The sequence below is a fragment of the Mustela erminea genome, chromosome 4 (genome assembly GCF_009829155.1).
Source record: "Mustela erminea isolate mMusErm1 chromosome 4, mMusErm1.Pri, whole genome shotgun sequence".
NCBI classification, from domain to species: domain Eukaryota; kingdom Metazoa; phylum Chordata; class Mammalia; order Carnivora; family Mustelidae; genus Mustela; species Mustela erminea.
In genome coordinates, this window is record NC_045617.1 from 70136850 (window position 1) to 70154258 (window position 17409).

Genomic DNA, 17409 nt, shown 5'->3' on the forward strand with positions numbered 1-17409 from the left:
ACTTCTACTCTAGAAGGTAGGAAATGGCCACGGGAGTGGTGGATGAAGGGTTTCACTGATGGGAAGTTCAAGATTCAGACCTGCACCTGAAGAGCTGCTCCTCAAGGCAATTGACAGAGATTGAAGAGTGCAGAATGCTAGAGAATTTTCCTTCTTCCTTTGTGAGAAAATTGATGTTGTCTACATACTAATTAAATTTACATGCACCATTACCTCCCAAGGCTTCAAGTGTAGGGATTAATGTTGAGTGATTACAATACCTCCACATGCTTTCCATCACATCTTAAAATGCCTCTCTTGGCTGATGGACTAGGACGTATGGGCCAGGCAAACTAATTTTCTGTTTCAGAACATCAGACTCTGGGGTTCTGTGAACACACCAGTTAATCTGTCAATGTCCCTTTCTTTTCAGGCACAAAATAGGAATGATTACACTTGCCATAACCCTGGTTGGAAGATTAATGACATGACATTTGACCATCTGGTTACAGTTTTTAAATGAGAGCTGCTAAATAAAGATACAAACTGGTCATATTTTATTTGGGGCATGTGATCTCAATTGCCCTCAAACTATAGAAAAGATATTACTATTTACACATAGGCAAACAGCTACAGAAAGAGCTACCTTTAAAAAATGTTGTTAAAGTTTTTTTTTTTAAAGAAAAATTTGGAAATAAAGGGAACAGACCCACAGAAAAATGAAAATATGTTTAGACTAAGGTTGTCTGCTAACAGTGGAAAATGTTATCAGGAATTATTCCAGAAAAGGATGCACAGTTCCACTGGGAAGAAGAGGGAAACATAAGCAAAGCTCGGTTGGAATAGAAAATTCTGGAGAGAGAGGAACAATGCAGGGTGTCCCTCAGCTGCTATCCTTGCCAGGTACCTACAAGGAATAGTTACCAGGGTCTTTATTAGTCTTACCCCACCACCCTCAGGACCCAGTCTCAACTGAATGAAAACTGACAAGAGAGAAGCCCGCTTTGGGCCAGTCAGCAGGACAGTGCTCTCTTGGTATCCTGCAGATGGTTCCTTAGCAAGCTGCTGGCAACAGTGTACCGACAGTCATTAGTATTCTTTCCAACAATAAGCCTCAGATGGGACCCCTACCACATTACGTGACTGATGCAGAGAGACTTGCTGACTTCTTCCATCTCCTCCCTCACCCCTCCTGTGCTCCTCACCTGTAGCCCGGAAGCTCCAGGCACACCTCAGTGAGAGCCAACAAAAGGGGACCATAGAGAAGAACCACAGAAAGTGGAGGCTCATTACATCATTGTGGGGGCCTCTTCACTGTTTGGAGGATTCTGCTTCTAGTGGGAGTGCTCTGCTCCAGCGCTGGGACAAGACTTAGGGAGAAGGGCAGGTCATTCTTCAGGCCATTGACCAGACCTGTAAAGGAGGCCAGAACCAGATACAGAGAGATTTGCAAAGTCTGTCCTCCAAATTCTAAACATTTCACCAGATGCCTTTTGTGGTTTTATGGACCTGGGATTGTTATCTCCATTCTGAAAGTGCATAGTAAGAATCTGTTCCAGAATCTAGAACAATCCCTGGTATATGGTGGCTTCTCAAAGATGTGTTGAATGAATGCATGAAAACTCTTCCTACCCAGCAGTATGGTGCACATTTGGAAGGAGCCTCAGAGTTGGTGAAAGGTCTCTACCCAGGGGACCTTGTTGTTGCAAAACATGGAGGCTTTGATTTCTAGACAACTTACATGGGCAGAGATGTGTCAAAGAATGAGGGTGTCACTGTGCAATGATCCTAGTGCTCATGCTGAGTTTGTCCTTGTGGCCCGGCACTGTGTGCACACATTGCCTGCATTTTGTCCAGCATCAGCCCCCTTTGCTGCCCGGCCACACTGCCAAGGGCAGGCTTCCTTCTCCAGGGCCTTCGGAAGGAATGTGATTGACATCTATACCTCGTAATTATCTCCATTATCTAAATAAGCAAAATACCATAGACCCATTTAATTTTAATTTTTGCAGATTATAGACGTTTCCCCCCAGAAGTCATCCAGGGATAAGTAAGGCTGTAAAACCAAGATTCATCCTTTTTTGAAGAGTCTGTCCCAAATACCATTTGTCTTGCTGAGCCATCTGACCTATAGCAAGTAATAAGTAGAGGCCAATAAGAGATTTTGGAATCCATGAGGCTATATTGGTCTGTTGATTGCCTCATTTAAGGCTTGACCCATTTTTGAGATACTAAACATTTATCTACCCAAAAAGGCAGCCAGAGATGAAACTTGGGAGTGACATGAACAATTCAGGTCTCTGACTGTGACATCAGCATCCTGTCACTGCTCCATAAGGTGCTCAGTGTCACTGGAGGCCTGGGATGCCTGTGAATGACAACAGCCATTGCAACAGCTTTAAAAGACTTTCAAAATGGAAATGTTTGCAATGGCTAGGCATTCAACCAGTTTGGAAGGTTAAAATCCCATAGTTAGGATCCTGGGGATTTCTAATTTTCTCTTCTTTTTTCAGAGGCTTTTTTCCAGAGGTAAGTGTTAATGAATGGCTAGGTGGCAGAATGTCCAGTAGACTGGTCTTAAGGCCATGGAGGATAAACTAACTTAATAAAGAAAAGGATTTATCACATGAAATGCTGCACAGCAAGACAGAATACAGCTGGGTCATTCAACAAGAGGGTTGTTCATAAAAATGAGACAAAAAAAATGAAAGGTTAGGGGATATTTGAGTATGGTATGATTGGAAACTTGTGATTCTATAATGTGCTCTATAATGTCCTCTAGAATTTATGTTCTTTTTTTTTTAAGGTTTTTATTTATTTATTTGACAGACAGAGATCACAAGTAGGCAGAGAGGCAGGCAGAGAGAGAGGAAGGGAAGCAGGCTTCCCTCTGAGCAAAGAGCTCAATGTGGGGCTCGATCCCAGGACCCTGGGATCATGACCTGAGCTGAAGGCAGAGGCTTTAACCCACTGATTCACCCAGGTGCCCTTAGAATTTATGTTCTAAATCTCATCTTAGAAATATCGCCAGGGCACCTGGATGTTTCAGTCAGTTAAGCATCTGACTCTTGATTTCAATTCAGGTCATGATCTCAGGGTTGTGAGATCGAGCCCTGCGTCAGGCTTGACATTGGGTGCGGAGCCTACTTAAGATTTTGTCGCCCTCTCCCTTCACCCCTGCCCCCCCATAAAAAGAAAATATTCCCAGTTGGACTTCTACTTGATTTTAGGTCATATGTGATGGCCTTCTTCATTCAGGATTCTGAAAATGTTTTATAGAATGGCATTCATAAAGGCATTGCCTGGACTTGGCAAGTTTTTGTGGGAAAGGAATGATTCTCAGATTTATTTTTATAGTGCTTTAATATGACACCATCCAACTTAAATAGTACTGGCTTTTGTTGCTATTGCTAAAATAAATATTAACCTCTATGATATTAATTTAATGTTTTCTGGACACATTATTAACATTTAGTCTATGAAGTCACAGTTCAGCTTTATTAATTTAATTATAGCAGGATAAACAGTCTTAGTCCAGGACCCAACTGCCTATGTCTGAATCACTTTGAGGTCCTGAGGTTTTTGTTTGTTTCTTTGTTTGTTTGTTTTGTTTTTCGTTAAGACAATAGTCTCATGAAAAGCTTACCCCAAGCCCTCAACTATCTGTTAGGGCTCGACATTTGCCAAACACTGTGATAGCACAATGTTTGGCACATTTTCTTAATCAAAGTTCCATGGGTGAGAGAGAAATGTACGTGCACACACTCACGTCACAAGCACAAAGGTGTCTGTCAGGGATAGAATGCAGATCATGATATGTGTTTTAACATTTGTGGAATATATTGCCCTGTCAGAGAGAGAGAGAAGCAATCATAGGTCAGAATCACTGATTCACAGTTCATCTGTCCAGATCAGGGTCAAGGCTACAGTTAAGGGGTCCTCACCACAGATCCGCAGAGCCTTGCTCAGGATCCGCACTGCTGAAAGGATCACGCTGCCTGTTCACCAATGAAGAGATCCGAAGAGAGTGCTTGGTGGCAAGTACCCACAGGTACAACCAGGTATTGCCCCAGACCCCCTGCCAGAAACACTGACATTGCATTGGCTCTTTGCAAATGTGTTCCATAGGAAAGGACTTCAAGCCACTGCCTGGTGTGGCTTCACACTTACCCTCCATCAGTTTGATCCTGAAGTAGGCGATGAGAAGGAATAGCAGCAGAGCCACGGGTAGGAAGACCACAGCGACCAGGAACCACCCAGGGAGCTCCCTCATGAGTGCCAGCATCACAGGGGTCATTACCAATCACCTGGATCCCAGGGGCCAGTGGGTTCACTCTCAGGATGAGGGGAGCTTTGCTCAGAGTCTGTACTTGTTTCGTTCTGGGGCTCTGGCCTTTGCTCAGCACATCTCAGTGGAAATCTTGTGGACTTTGCTCTATTTCAACAGCCTGGTGAATCTGAGAGGATTGCTGGCAGGTTACTCTGTAACTCAGCTACGAAGTGTAGAAGAATTGTAATGTGATTCCTCTAAACCATTCCAGAGAGAAGCATTTATCTGGCAGGGCTGGGAATGACACCAGGAGGACTAGATTTCTTTGTATTCAGTTTATCTGGGATGAACAGTACCTGACTCCAAGCAAAACTCATTGTTATAGATATTTATATCTTACCAGCTATAGATATAGATATAGATATTTATATTCTTCCCAAATATAGATATTTATATTCTTCCAAGACATGGGAAGGATTTTTCCTACATTTTCTAAATTTCAGAATTGAAAATTACTGAGTAGCCATGCTCATGTACCTATGAGCCTGTGTCTAGAAAAAGTCAATTTTCCTTCATATGTAGTTGATATAAATAATATCTAGGAAGGAGGAGCAATATTCTTTCCAAATGTAAAAACTCTTCCTAGTATGTCCTCCTCAATTACTTTTCTGAGAGGTGCACTGGTATATTTATTTATTCAACACATGTTTAATTCTACTAGAACCTAACCCCTCAGCTAGACTCTGGCTATATGAAGAATAGTATAAGCCAGTCATGGCCCCTGCTTTCTGAGAGTAGAAATAGACACTGAAAGAGGTAATGGCTGCAGTGTTGATAGTGATGGCAATGATATTCTATAGCCCCTCAACCTTCTCTCCTTGGAGCATCAGTTTTTGCTCACTGCTTTAGTAGTTTGTACTCTTAGTTATCTTTTGCTTACACATTTCTCTAGGTCCACAATTAACAGTAGAAGTTGGGCCCTGAATGCCAGTGTTGTGGTTTGTGTGGTAACTACAGAGTTTCTGGGAAAAAAAAAAGGGCAGTGAATCATTTTGATATTTATGTATTGACTAAGTTGAGTTGCCACTGACTGCTTTAGTAAAAAAAAAAAAAGTTCAGAGATACTGGTCTATTAAACTAAAAGCAATGGAAAGAATCATTTCCGTAATGAAAGACTCTCCTGGAGAATTTGGGAAATCTGGAGGGGAAATTGACAGCTATCTTCTTGGGTTGATGTTATAACCTCTTTATAGTCTAACCCTGTCCCTTTCCCCACTTGGCAGCTGCCTGGGTGAGTGGCTGGCAGATTCTATCAAGTGCATGCTCTTGTGAGTGCCTCTTAATTTTTTTCTTCAGAGATTTTGCATGGCCACTCAGAGTCTTAGTCCCCTTGTAAAGTGGCACCCTAATTTATAAAATGAGAAGAATGGAGAGCATCTCTGGGATGCTTGGCTGGCATTCCTTAGCCGTGAACAGTAAACAGCTTCCTCTCAGAAGAGAGACATCTTAATTGCAGAAAAAGCCATTTAGAATAGCCAAGATTAAGTCAGCATCTGTCGTACCTTATTTGCTTCTCTTCTTTCCCTCCACAGACCCTTGAGTGGTGTTGTTGCTTTTTCTCTTGAGTGCTTTCCAATGAGGTGGCTCTCTGGTGCTCTTTCAGCTTGAACAGGATGCTAATTTGTAAAGTGTCAGTCTACAAAGAAACTCCATGAGCAGGTGACATTACCAGGGAGATGTTAGGCAGCTGTTGGGCAGACTGTCATGCTCTTTCTTTCCATTTCATTCCAGTCAACACTCAGGCCTTCACTGAATGCCTAGCCAAGGTAAGTAAGCGTGAGGCAAATATATAAATGACAATAATATAAGCTCCTAACTTGACATATAAAGTGCAATGGAAGTACTAAAGACAGACTGATTAATTCCAGTTAGGGAATTGGGCCAAGTTCATTAAAAGGATAACATTTGAGCTGAGCCTCGGGATGGGGAGTTGTGGAACAACCTTCTTAGACAAACATGTGACTGTAGAGAAGGGTCTATGGAGGACAGGGAAGAAATGAGAGTACCCAACTGATGGGGGTTCAGACCAGAGATACGAAGGTGGAAAAGTGGGGTCCTGTCTTGAATGCTAAGAACTGTGCTGTTTGGACAAGGAGGACCAGTGGAAGGTCTTTGATCATGGAAATGCATGAGCTGACCTGGGCTCACTTAGGTAACCCTTGACAGAATGGACTGATGGAAGAAAGTTTAGAGTAGGCTGTCTCAACATGGTATCAAGATATAAGGAATCTGAGATGGGAGGAGCAGAGGGAAGGAAAAGAGCAGGACAGGGGGCTGGCAGGAACCACATGAATAGTCCTTGGTGAATTATTGGAGAAGTAAATGTCACCCATGATGCTACTAATCACTGAGCACTTACTATGTATCAGGCATCTCATACTCTATGTGTATCTTATTTAATCCTCAGAGTAACCTTATAAGGAAGAGACTCATTAGACAAATGAAGAAATGAGGCCCAGAGAGGTTAAATAACTTTCCCAAGATGCATATGTAATAAGTGACAGAACTGGGACTGTATTCCTGAGCCTGTGCTCTCATCCACTGTGCTATGCCTGGCGTGGGTGGCTGGGGAGATGGTAGTGCTGTTAGGGGAGACCTGAACGCAGGCTGAGCAGCAGGTTTAAGTGGGGGAACATTTACAGTTATGCACTCATTAAATTGGAGGTATGGAAGGGGAAGCCTGTGGAAATCTGGAGGTCAGGAGAGGGGACAAAGTCTTGCAGTGGGAGTTCTTGGGAGTTCTTAGAGTACAAATGGAGGCCAGGGCAGAGTGGGAGAGATCAGGAAGGAGTGTGCATGAGAATAAAGATTTTATTTATTTATTTGACAGAGAGAGATCACAAGTAGGCAGAGAATAAAAGAGAGACCAGCTGCAGACCATAAAGAACATTCTCACATAAGACATGGGAGGAAGGATGAGAAGCAGGGAAGGAAACCAAGGGCTCTGTGGGGTAGGAGAGGAACCCAGAGGATGCCAAGTCAGGAAATGGTTGCAAAAGAAAGTTCCAAGAAGGAAAGAGTGAGAAGTGGTGTCAGTGACTGGCTCTGAGCTAATTCTGACCCACATGGAGAATTCTAAGAGGTGCAATCTGTGAAGTGAACTCAAAGGCTTACTCTTTCCCTAAAAAGGCTCTTCTGTGAATTGGGGGAAATTGGAGGGGGAAACGAACCATGAGAGACTGTGGACTCTAAGAAACAAACAAAGGGTTTTAGAGGGAGAGGGGTGGGGTTAGGTGAGCCTGGGGTGGGTATTAAGGAGGGCACGTGTTGCCTGAGCACTGGGTGTGGTGCATGAACAATGCATCTTGGAACACTGAAAAGTTAAAATAAAATTTAAAAAAAATTAAAAAAAAAAGGTTGCCAAACTATGGGGAAAAAAAAAAAAGAAAATATATGTTTTATAGGCCTTTAAACTATTTACTTAGAGAAAATAAATATATTTAACACTGTAAACTAAAAATATACTTTTTCCCAAAATATGGCTCTTTTGGGATGTAATTGACATAATAAACTATACAACTTGGTAAGTTTGGCCTATGCATATATACCTGTGAGCTCATTGTCACAACCAAATGATGAACCCATCCATCACCCCAAAAGTTTTCTTATGTTCCTTTGCCATCTCTCTCCCCACCCCTCATGCTTCCCTAATCCACAGTCATCCCCTGATCTGTTATATTACTATGTGTTAGTTTGCATTTTTTAGAATTTTATATATGTGGAATCATACAGTGTGTCTCTTTTTTGTCTAACCTCTTTCACTTGGCATAATAATTTTGAAATTCATCCATGTCGTTGTGCATATTAATACACAGCTTTACATTGCTGAATAGCTTTTCATTGTGTGAATATCCATTTTTTACCCAGTAACCTGTTGGTGGACATTTGGGTGTTTTTTCACAGTAGGATACTACCAATAGAGCTGCTGTGAACATTCCTGTATAATTCTTTTGATGGACGTGTGCTCTCATTTCTCTTGGGGAGATAGTAAATGGCTGGATGTATGTTTAACTTTTTAAGAAATTGTCAACCAGTTTTCCAAAATAGTTATACCATTTTATATCTCTACCAGCAGTGTTATAAGAGTTCTGTTTTCTTCACATGCTCACCAACACTTGGTATGGTCATTTTTTTTGGCTATTCCAATGACACTTAGTGGAAGCTCACTGCAGTTTTAATATGCAGTTCCCTAATGATGTTGAACATCTTTTCATGTACCTGTTTGCCATTTTATGTATCTTATTTCATAAAGTGTCTGTTCAACATTTTTGCATGTTTTAAGAAAATTAGATTATTTTCTCACTGAGTTTTGAGAGTTCTTCGTATATTCAGGATATAAGTCAATTATCATGCATATGATATGCAAGGATTTTTTTCCCCATTCTAGCTCTGTCTTTTCATTCACTTACCCATGTCTTTGAAAACATAGATGTATTAAATTTTAATGAAGTTCAGTTAACCAATTTATTCTTCTATGGATTGTGCTTTTCATGTCATGTCTAAGAAATCTTCCGCTAGTTCAAGATGACATAGACTTTCTCTTATGTTTTCCTCTAACAGTGTTGTAGTTTAAGCTTTTATATTTAGGGTTATCATCTATTGTGAGTTAATTTTTATATATGATGACAGATAAAAATTAGAGTACTTTCTTTTTGCATACAGATATTCAATCTTTCCAACACTGTTTGTGGACAAAGCAGTTCTTGCTCCTGAATTACCTTTGCACCTTTTTCACAAATCAGAAGTTCAATTATTTCTACATTCTATATTCTGCTCCACTGATACTGCTGCTAATCTTTAAACTAGTGCCATTCTGTTTTGATGACCGCAGACTTAAAATAGGTCTTGAAATCAGGTACTCTAAGCTCATCAACTTTGTTCTTTTCCAAAGCTGTTTTGGCTAGTACAGGTCATTTTCATTTCCATGTGAATTTTAGCATTACCTTGCCAATTTTTGTCCTCTTGGGATTTTTGCTTGACATAGCATTGCATCTGCAAATGAGGAGAGAATATGAGAAGAGAATTGATATTTTAACAATAGTGAGTCTTCTGACCCAAGAACATCACATGTGTTTCCCTTTTCTGTGGATCTTCTTTAGCTTTTTACAACAATGTTTTATAGTTTTCAGTATGCTAGTCTTGACCATTTTTTGTCAGATTTATGCCTAAAAGTTTCATATTTTTTAATGCTGTTGCAAAGGGTATTGCTTTTTAGACTTTGATTTGTGATTACTGCTAGTATTAAATGTTTTCTTAAATTATGAAAAATGCCAAAGGACTGGGAACTTCTAGAAGATTAAATATTAGAATTGATTAAAACATCCTAGAGAGCTTGGGAACTTTTATTTATAAAGGCTCTTATCCCAATCCAAACTGGCTGCTTGGAGTTATATTTAGCAAGCATAGCAGCTATAGAAGGATGGGGATGGTGGACACACTGGTAATCTATGTGATTTACTGGAATTCAGGGTGGGATTCCATAGGCAATGTGCAATTTCCTACCACAACTATAGCAAATTCTTCACCTGGCTCTCTACCATGTAGTAGGAAAACCATTAGTATTACTGGGAAATACACATCTGTGAAAATTGAGGGACATAGCTAACGCATTGGGAATTACACTCTCCTACTGATTTCCTTATAGTGAATGCTCCCATTGTTGATTTTACATGATTATTTAAGAAACAAGTGGTTGTAGATTTTGATATTTGGTGATAAAATGCCAAGGGACTACTCGTACATCACCTATTATACTCTTGGTGAGAGCCGGGCTAAAGTCTTCCTTAGATAATTGTGACTTATTGCGGGTAACACCAAACCCACCAAGCCTGATTTCTATTCTGCATCAGTCTGCCTGAGCCACAAAGAATGACTCATTCTAAAGAATGACATGGGCAAAAGCCGACCTCAGGTAATTGTGGCCTATTATAGATAATATCAAACCTACCAGGGCCCTGGTTTGGATTCCGCATCCATCTGCCTGAGCCACCAAGAATGACTCATCCCAGTGACATGTCATGGGCTAATGAAAGTTCCGAAGTCCATCAGTGGAAGGTGCTCACGTTCCATCGACTGATACCGAAGCTATAAAATTATGTACAATACAAAAAGTTCAGCACAAACACAACTAATGAATTTCAAATGAAGTGCTTTGACATAATTATATGCAGGACGTTTTGCTGAAGCCAAGCACCACCCACAAGGTAAATGTAGTTCTGACAACCCCTTTGAGTGGGAAACCTATATTCTTTGGCCCTTTATTAACTGCCCCTCCTAGCTTGGCTCATAATTAAGTACTATGACCCGGCATCAGTACTACGGTCAGCAGAAAAATGAGTGCTCTGAAATCATGTGGCAATGATGGGTTATATGGTGCTCATTCAATTATTAAAAAAAAAAAAAAGTATGATCACAGAAGAGACAATGCAGGATCTACATTCTGTGTGAACTTTGTAAGACTGTCTACCAGCTTTTATTTCTTCATATTCCCAGGCAAAGAATATTTATTAAGATCTTAACATGTGCCCTGGAGGCACTGATTTGGTGACTATGAATGTATCTCTGGTTAAGACCAATTCCCTGTCCTTAGAGAACTTACTACATTCCAGAGGAGAAAACAGACACTAAGCGATAGTGGGTACCCATTATCAAATGCATGTATTTTTCTGGGCAGTATTCTAATCATTGCTTGTGTTGTGTGTCATTACAGTCTTACATCAATGCCTTTGGAGTAAGAGCTGTTTTTCTCATCACTATTCTACAGACAGAAAAGCTCCTGGAGTTTTAGTGACTCATCAAGGATTACACCATTAGAAGGTAGAAGAGCTAGGGTTTGAACACAGAGCCCAAACATTCATCCACTGTACTCTACTCTTCGGCTTCTCAGCCTCCTAGAGACAAGAGTTTGGAGGCTAGAAATCAGAGATAAAGGTGTTGGCAGAGTTGGTTTCTGTTGAGACCTTTCTCCTTGGCTGGTAGGGTGGCCACCTTCTTGCTGTGTCCTCACTTGGCCTCTTCCCTGTTCAGAGGCATTCCTGGTGTCCCCCCCTTCTTAGAAGTGTACCAGTCGTATTGGGTTAGAATCCTACACTTATGGCTAATTATAGCTTAACTACTTCCTTTAAGGCCCTAATCACATTGGGGATTAGAGCTTCGACATCTGAATTCTGGGAAGGGACACAATTCAGAAGTTTCTCTGAAAATTTGACTTTTGAGCAGGGTCTTGAGTGAAGTGAAAGAAGGAGTCATATTCATATTTGAAAGAACAGAGTTGTAGGCAGGAGGAATAAGCTGTACTAAATTTCTGAAATGGAAATGTTTCTGGCATGATCAAAGATATGTAATGAGACCTGTAGTGGCTGGGGCACATTGAGAAAGAGGACAAGTAATAGAAATTATACTTCTGAGAAATAGGATATAGAAAATTTGATAACACTTAAAATAAAGAGGCCAAGAAAATGTGCCCATTTCTGTGTCTAATCTCCGAAACTCCAATTCATTCCACAAGGGTGAGCAGCTTTCTTTACTGCAAGGTTTTGTAGAGCCTTTAATTCGGTAGGGTACACTGTGAATCCCCAAGAGGGATACTGCATGAGCCTTTTCCAAACTTACTGGACTATCAAGTCCTTTTTGCCAGGAGACTCCCAGGGAATTAAGGTCTATAGATCATGTTTTTGAATATAGGCCATTAGGTTAGAAGATTTGTCCTGGTGCTCTGAACATAAAGTTTGTCCCTAACCATCAACATATAGGTTTTAGATCCTTAAGTAGAGAACAGTAGATAAGGAACAAATGATGAGAAATTATGATGGTGGGCTTTTTGTTTTTATTTTTGTTTGCTTTTGTTTTGTAAATGGTGCTAGCACAAAGTGACCCCAACAATTCAAGAAGCATCAACATTGTCTCATTCATGAAATTTTCCCAGTTGTCAGCTCATTGCACTTTGCAAGTGTTATTTTGTTCACTGGAAATGATCATTAGAACATGCCCACCTGAACACAGATCTTTGCAATCCCATTCCATCTAGGGTGACCTTAGAAATCAGATGTTTCTCATCATTAGCAATAAGCTGTAACAGAAGTGGGTAGCTCTCTGGGATTTGAATGAAGGTGAATGTTTGCCTTCCAAGCGCCAGGGAGATGAGGGCATTTTGACACACCAAAAAGTTGACTGTTGCTTGAACGTATTTGGAATCTCAGAGATGGAAGTCCTACCAATTCAGGCTTTTTCTCCCTTCACCCATTATGTTTTGATCAGTCAATATGTTTATGATTTAAGAGATCAGAACAGAGACCGACTTACACTAATTTAAGCTAATGAAGTTTCAGTGCCAGCACCTTCCATTTGCTCTTCCAGACCCAGGAAAGGATACGGAAAATATATACACTTGGACATGGTTTTTGTAAAGTTTGCAAAAGAAAGATACATTAATTGCAATTAATTAAGACCCATATCTTTGTACTTCAACTTCCCTTCTGCCATGCTCCCATGTCATGTAGTGTTGGAGCAGCCATACACATATTTGGAACAGGTCTTGGGGAAGATGGGCTGAGTAGCATTTAATTGGGGGAGACACATTTAATTGGGTGAGTAGAATGTATATGTGGTTTGCAGTCATTTCTGCATATAGTTAAGTTGTATCTAGTTGTGGTGTGTTAAAGGCTTCGCGAATACTCCTACCATCCACTGAGGGATGATCTAAAGGTTCAGGGGAAAAAGGTCATAACTCAGTTTGAACATGTCCTGTGGTACTCGACTTCAGAAGCATATCGGAAGTGGAGGAGAAATAAGATTTGAAATATAAGGAGCCTGAATGACTCTGAAAAAACATTCCAAATATCAAGCACGTAAAATTATAACTGGAATATTTGATTCTCCTTATTCCTCTGTCAAAATGAAACATATCTCCTACAGTTTATATACAATTACAAGCAAAGTATACATTTTGGAGTTAATTGGGTAAAATAGAAATTTTGGGAACGGAGTCTGAGGACAACAGTTACCAATAGTCCTACAAACAGTAATTGTATCTTTGTGCAATTTTACAGATTCCCAAGTATTGGATTACATTTTAGTGTGTACGATGGATCTTGTCTTGACGAAGTGAGGGCAGTTCTGGACAAAAGAACACACAGAATCGCCACCTAGAGAGCGGGTCAATGAAGAAACCTGTGTTCTAATATCAAAGTATACATCTTTATGAAAGTTCAATGTATGTAATATACATTTTATTATATGTAGCACAATATAATAACAATTTTAAATACTTAATCCTTTTCATAATGCCTTGATTGCAGACTATTTTTGTGTTTTTCAAAATTATTGATTATACCAAAACTCAAATATGATAAGAAGGAAATTCCTAGTGGAGGACAAAATAAAAAACTGAAAGACTGACAAAAGCTCCAAAATGTAAAAAAAAATACATAAAAATAAAAAAGTGGTTAGTTTTTTAAAATTTGTAACTTCTTTTGTTACAAATTTGTCATTTCTTTTCTCAGTCTCTGTGAAATGCATCTTCCCTTTCATACAGAATTTTGTGTCTGCAACTTTGTATTTTTTTTTCTCTGAAACAGGGACTCCTCCCCAACAAAATATAAAGCTTCAGACTTGCAAACCTGGATCTGCTGCTGAGGGAGAAAAGAAATTTTCCAGAGAAGAAAATCCTGAGAGAAGTACCAGACAGCTCTGCAGACCATTTTGTGATTTCTAAATTCTCTAATTTAGGCTTCTTGCCATAATTTCAGAAGGATAATGACCCATCTCATTGGTATTGCTGGCTATGTGCTGGCTCAGGAAGGCACTTCTGACTTACTGGGCTCTCTCAGAGGAACATTCACCAAAGACGGCCATGTTCAGTATTAAAGGGCAGAGGGGTTGTGAGGCGGCCGAGGGTGAGGGGGGTGGTTTGAAGTGACGCCAGAGACTCTATGTGATAAAGTCAGAGAGGAGCTTTTTTTTTTTCCTGGTTTAGAACGTTGCCATTTTATGATTTTATGTATGTATGTACGTATGTATGAGTTTATTTCTAGCATGCAAGCCGAGAGGGGGACAGAGGGAGAGGGAGAGAGAGAATCTCAAGTAGCTCAGAGCCTAACCCAGGACTCGATCTCATGACAACCCCAAGATCATGACCTGAGCCAAAATCAAGAGTTGCTGCTTAGCCGACTGAGCCACCCAAGTGACCCTATAATTACCATTTTAAATCGAATTCTCCCATAGCACAACACACTCAGTACAGAAGAGCTGCCATTATTATTACGACAATCCCCACCACCCAATGCCTGCTCCAAGGATTACATTTTATGTAAAGTATATACACACTTGTACAAATGTAACATTTGTGTTTTATAACATGTGTCAGGTCATGAAATCAATTTAGTGGGTCTCAGCCAGAATTGTATTAAAAAATGAATCAAAATGGAGAAAAATATTTGAATGCATTTCATGTGGAAAGAGAAGAGTTTTGTGAAACTTGTTTTACAGTTGTGAACAGGGTGTGTGTGTGTGTGTGTGTGGTGTGTGTGTGTACGTATGAACTGTATTTCTAACCATTGGTTGTCTTTAGGAGTTTGAAAGTCATTGTTACAAGGCCTATACTTTTTTTTTTAAAAGATTTTATTTATTTATTTGACAGAGAGAAAGATCACAAGTAGGTAGAGAGGCAGGCAGAGAGAGAGAGAGGAGGAAGCAGACTCCCTGCTGAGCAGAGAGCCCGATGCGGGACACGATCCCAGGACCCTGAGATCATGACCTGAGCCGAAGGCTGTGGCTTAACCCACTGAGCCACCCAGGTGCCCCAAGGCCTATACTTTTAATGAAAGTAATGAAAACATAAGTATTCATGTCAGAGTGTAGCTAAAGCAGAAATGAAATCTAACCCAGATATCATTGATTGATTTTACGCCTTTTTAAAAAAGATTTTATTTATTTGTCAGAGAGTGAGAGCACAAGCAGAGAGAACAGCAGGTACAGGGAGAAGCAGGCTCCCCGCTGAGCAGGGAGCCCAAGGCAGGACTCAGTCCAGTGATGCTGGGATCATGAAGGCAGACGCTTAACCGCCTGAGCTGCCCAAGCACCCCTATGTTGTTGTTGCTGTTGTTTTTTTAACTTGAGAGTGAACCTTTTCCTGCTAAATGGTACTGATGTCTGTCACAGAGAAGATAATCCAACACAATGCCATTACACAGATTTATAGCTGACCTTTGAAATGTAAGTCAGAATGCTCCCTTTAGAAAAAACATAATTTTATTTCTATTTCCCTTCAGAAAAAAGTCTTTATGACTTCTGTAGTATCCAAACAGTTCATCCTTGGTGTCCTTTAAACCTGTGTTTGCAGATGACGGACAGATTGGATTGTTGCATTGCACAGCCTGGCTTTCTGTTAGAGCACAGCACTTTAAAAACTCATCCTAGCAACGGAGGCTAAGTTCTTCCATGAGCAGAGTGAGTACAATGAGCCTGTCTGTATTAATCACTAGAGGTAAGCTACCAGGCCATTACTAGCACTTTCTGCCAAGGTAGTAACAGGGAAATAACAGCTGTTTGTATAAGGAAACTAGGAGCTCATTTGCACAGCTACTGGAGGGGATGGGGAGATTAATGCATGTTGTCATTTCTACAAGTTTAATTTGACTTGTGCTAAAATAGCATCAATACCCATTGCCCCTTGCCATTCATTTCTCTTGAATGCTGATTAATTTACTCTCATTTCACCCTGAATGCTGCCAGGCAGTAATGACTTGTAGCCATCTGGCCGTCCTATTTTATCTTCCCCGCTGCCCCTAAAAAGAAGCAGAGATGGGGACATTCTTTTCATGGGCATCCATCCAGCTGCTCAGAGTTCCCAGTCCTCCTTTTGGGGAATGCAGGGTAGATGGCTGTGCTGACAGTGGATTCCTGAAGGGCCACACAGTTTTTGTGTTGGAGCTGGAAAGCAAAAGCCTCCTAATTTCAGAATTGGTGGGGGAGGGGGTTGGGTAATGGGGGGGTGGCTTACGAAGGGATAGATCACAGAGCCTATATATATCAGTTAACAATTAAGCTTCGTAAAAGAGATTTATAAAGTACAGCTACTGTTACCGAGAGATATTTTGTAGATATATAATAATACAAAGTACACAGAGATAGGGCTCTTTACAGGCATTTAAAGCTATATTGTTAATATTGTCTTAACTCCTAGAAGAATGAGAAACCATCTGGTCTCAGTAATTGCTTCCAAATATAATTTATTTTCTTTCCATGATATTTTCAGAATAATCAGACATATTACCTCATTATGGGTAAAAGAATAATAAATTAGACTGACAAAATTTGATTCTATTTCAAGGATACTATTTTTAAAAAATTAAATTTATTGAGCTATAGCTTACATATAATAAGTTCTGCCCATGTAAGTCTGTATTTTAATGTGTTTTTGACACATTTGTATACTCATACAATCACCACCATAGTCAAGCTATAGAATATTTCTACTAGCCCCCACATTGTCTTTGTGCCCCTTCCCAGTCAATTTTCCCCACCCTTAGCACCAGGTAACATCTGACATTCTGTCAATGTAGATTAAATTAGCTTTTTCTAGAATTTCATAGAAGTGGACTCTTAACATTATATATACTTTTTAAAAAAGATTTTATTTATTTATTTTAGAGAGAGAAAGAGAGAGTGCACACAAGCGAGGCAGGGTGTATGGAGTAGTGAGAGGGACAAGCAGACTCCATGCTGAGCCGGAGGAGAGCTCGATCTCACAACCCCGATATCATGAGCTAAGCTGAAATCAGGAGTCAGATGCTCAACCGAGCCACCCAGGCATCCCTGGTATGTATACTTCTGCATCCTACTCTTTTTTAAAAAATTTAATTTACTTTCATTTTTTCAGTGTTCCAAAATTCATTCTTTATGCACCATACCCAGTGCTCCATGCAATCCGTGCATCCTACTCTGTTGCTTAGCATAATTCATCTATGCTGTTGCATTCTTCAGTTGCTGAATGCTATCTCACTTTCACTCCATATCCTTCCATATCACCATAGATGTGCCATAATTTGTTTATCCATTCATCTGTGGAAAATGGACATTCAATTTCTAGTTTCTAGCTATTA

The 17409-nt window shown here is 40.2% G+C and overlaps 2 long non-coding RNA genes across 8 annotated transcripts in view; both read left to right on the top strand.

The window, feature by feature from the left end:
* The first annotated feature begins 2311 nt into the window (after positions 1-2311).
* On the top strand, positions 2312-17076 carry LOC116588458. 6 transcript variants are annotated; one of them, XR_004284949.1, is made up of 7 exons: positions 2312-2508; positions 3890-4030; positions 11019-11125; positions 13357-13520; positions 13885-14010; positions 15648-15791; positions 16958-17076. It is a non-coding gene; the product is annotated as an uncharacterized LOC116588458 (long non-coding RNA). The 6 variants fall into 6 exon arrangements; XR_004284948.1 differs by having other exon boundaries at positions 13357-13463; XR_004284950.1 differs by having other exon boundaries at positions 13357-13463; positions 13885-13983.
* A 12-nt stretch (positions 17077-17088) lies between these two features.
* LOC116588460 overlaps positions 17089-17409 on the top strand; it is a 57549-nt gene continuing 57228 nt past the window's right edge. The window contains exon 1 of one of the 2 annotated variants that reach the window (XR_004284954.1): positions 17089-17125. This is a non-coding gene — a long non-coding RNA (uncharacterized LOC116588460). The remainder of the gene's footprint in view (positions 17126-17409) is intronic. The other variant, XR_004284955.1, reaches the window with a different exon arrangement.